This window comes from Eutrigla gurnardus, assembly GCF_963514095.1.
Source record: "Eutrigla gurnardus genome assembly, chromosome: 6".
NCBI lineage: Eukaryota > Metazoa > Chordata > Actinopteri > Perciformes > Triglidae > Eutrigla > Eutrigla gurnardus.
Genome location: NC_139920.1, coordinates 9658027 through 9661633, shown reverse-complemented (window position 1 = coordinate 9661633; position 3607 = coordinate 9658027).

Genomic DNA, 3607 nt, shown 5'->3' with positions numbered 1-3607 from the left:
GAATGATTTGGGGGAAACATGATTATTTTTTCCCCCTCTGCTTTTCCTCGTACACAGGGGAGTCGTCTGCTACAAGAAGGCAGGGCGCTCCCTCGACACGCATCATTAGAAGGTTTTTTACAAGCGACAAGCAGGCTATTTGGCTGTCATTGGGATTGTTTGAAGAGAATATGTTTCTGCTCCGTACTCCAGGGAGCCCCACATCAGGAGAAAAGTAGATCACCCCTTGAGCACTTGACACTGCTGTTATGCATTTGTCAATATTAAGGCTAAGAGGTTGGTCCAGTGTGTGTAAATTGGGAGTTTGGTGCCGTCGCTTGCCTCATGTGTGAGTTGACCTTTAACCTGGTGCGTCACTCATTCGCTAACCTTGTTCCCGCTAATTGCCGCATTCAGCCTCACCAGCGCTGTTCGGATATACCCAAAAAATACCAAGTGATTTCTTAATACGCCGCTAGTGCGCTAACAATGGTGCAGCTCGGTTAGTGTTGTTGGGTATTTAGCAATTATTGAGCACAGTTTGCTGTGAATTTGGCTGTTTTATCACAGACAGCAACCACATTTAGAGCTTTCTCAAAGCAGGAAATAAAACGGGAAAAAGGAGTCATTTTAAAAATAACTACATGAGACGGCAGTGAAAAGTGAGGTGGCACATCGCACGGACATGATGGACTGTCATATTCTGAACGTGGCCCATAATGCAACCATCACCGGTCCAAAGTGCAGGGTGTGCGCAGCGTTTACAATTGAAATGAGGCAGAGTGTAGGCATAGAGATCCTCATTATATCATTTCCCTAAGGGCTGAGGGCAGCGCTTCAGTCGGGAGAGAGGGAGACAAGAGCATCCTCGCTGTTCTCACAAAGACAGGGACGAGTAACAGTTTGGTTTCAACACCAATCTGCAAATGGCTTCTCAAAGAAAAAAAAAAAAAAAAAAACGATGGAGACCAAACACAGAGGGGAGAGATTTGTGTCGGTGTCTGCGATTCTGGTTCATTTGTCTGCTGCTCACCACGGGCGAAACAGGCAAACATGGCACACGGGTCACATCTGATTCCCTAGCGGAGACAAGATGGTGAAAGGATGGCAGCGGTGTGAGGCGGCATTGCAGCACTCCGCCTTGTCCAAAAGTATCTGCATCAGTGGTGCTGATTGTGAGGCACCCGCTGGCGCTGTTTAGATAGTTTGACTACATCAAGCTCTCTTCCAGACGGCTCTTACTGGTGCGATTAGAGGAGGGTGAAGATGAAAGGTGTTCGGTGTATTTTTAAAATTGTTGATTTTCCGTGTAATGATAGCTCGTGCAATTAAGCGTTGGCTCCAGGCTCTGCATGTCCTTGTGAAGAAAAAAAATCGTATTTCTGTGTGTGTGTGTGTGTGTGTGTGTGTGTGTGTGCGCGCTTCAGATAGATTTTCTACATTGATATTAGAATTTTAATTTTATGCACCGAACAGATTTTTCTATTGGTGTTCCATAGTGTTGATGCAACTGTGTGGTTGACATATGCGATGTGCATTGACTGATTGTTAATGTATTGTGCAATTAGTCCAGATGTATAAAGTTATGATGTTATCTACCCAAAAAGCAATTGCAATAGTTAGAATCCAGATGGAACAGAAAAGATAATGTAAGAATGAAGTTGTTTTCTGTTTCTTGTATTTATTCTGCTGCAGCTGCTCAAAGTGCTGTAAGCAGAACCAACACCAGCCTCCTCTTATTGTTTATTGAAATGAACTTGCCTGACAGCAAATGTTTCCTCTCGGATTGAAACATAAGTCAGCATTTTCTTTGTTTTCCGACGTATAGTTTTTTCCACAGTATGGATGACAGGACATCGCGTGTTTGTGTCTGGGTTGATGGGGATGGGTGGTGGTGGAGCGGAGGAGGGTCGGGGGGGCTAACCTGTAGGGGAGATTGTCAGAAGTGCTAAATTTGCCATGAGAGCAATTGTGCTCTTCCATGGCATTCACTTCTGCTAAATGTAATCACTTTAAATAATGTCAGTGACATCTTGTGAAGTATTTGGTGGAAGAAAAGGCACTATGTAGGGCAGGCATCTAAGTGTGTGATCCCGACTGTCTGTGCGTTATCTTCTCTTTCATTAGAGATGAACAGCCTCGGGTTGGATTGGCGGGAGGGGGCGGGGGGGGTGGGGTCTGTGTGGATGCAGGGGGTGGGCAGTGGGTACGGAGGGGGTGGCTTCACTGGAAATGGTAAATAGGAGTATAAAGAGGACTCCAGTGTTGCCTAGAAGACAAACGTGACTGATGATTAGCTTAATATTTGTTGCACAATGCAACACTGGCTGAACATCGTGAACATTTATTGCAAGTGCCAGGCACTTTCAGCAAGCATTTCATCACACCCAACTCTGGCCCTGTGAAATCCCTTGTAATTTTACAAACAGTCAGCGTGTTAGAGTAGCAGGAGGGAGGGAAAAAAAGAGAGAGAGCATGTTATCGGCGGCTGCCTGATGTGCCTTCTATACCTTGAGGCACGGTGCTGGAAAATTCAGCGTGAACTTTCGACACTTAAATGCTAAAATGCGACTGATTTGGGATGATAATAGGCGCCCTAATAGAAGCTGATCCTTTGCAATGGCTTGGAGTCTTATAGCGAGCAGCTGTAATGCGATGTGAGTCGACAGTTCGGGGGAAAAAAATGGAGAAAGGCACAGATAGTGAGAGATAACACACAACCCTCCTTGCTGGCTGAGAGGGAAACTTGTCTTGTAGTGCTCCACTATGCATCAGGGTCGGTCGGAGGTAGCGGCACATTGGAGAGGGAGCAGGAGACGGGGCAGGAGACAGTAAGTGGACTTGGCAGAGTGAGGATCCAGGCAAGGGGGCTTGACGGTGTAAGAACGGAGTTGACCCCTCAGCCCTCTGAGATCCACAAATGGACGGAGGCGTTGGACGGGACAGGCCTGGAGTCAGAGACCTGCTCAAGGTTGACAACAGCTGGGGTCAACCTTCAGCAAACCCAACAGTAAACAAGCTGCTGGAGGAAACCTAAAGGGCTCAAATCATGACTGCTTCCATGGCGATTCTTCCCTCATTGCCACGCTGGTTAGCCTCAGATATTTGAGGGCTGCCTCAAACGCTCTTGTGGGTGAACAACCCCATCGTGTGCTGCAGCTACAGCAACAGTCGCATAAATGATGTATAGTAGTATCATCATTTGCTGGTGCAACATTTATTATTTTTTTTCAATTCCAATTCAGTAAATGTTTGTTAATGGGGCAATGTTGAGCCTGATGTTGGCGAACAAATACAATTATGATCCCATTCACTTTCACACAGTGAATACTGCTTATTAATAAACACTGGCATTGGATTGGAACTTGGCATCGGCCGATACCTGAACCCAGAGATTGTCTATAATTATTGGACTTTCGTACCCTGTGTGACACACCAATCCCATTGCTTCCCACTGAAGTTTCTTTTCAAATTAAAATGCTCAATTAATACTATTTAGCAACAATTAATCAAACAGGAGTAAATAGTGCATTTGTTGACCTATTTTTAGCGGTGGATTAATACATGTTGGGTGCTCTTGTGAGAGACAGAAATGGTGTCCATGTTTGTGGTAGTGAAGGAAGATGAC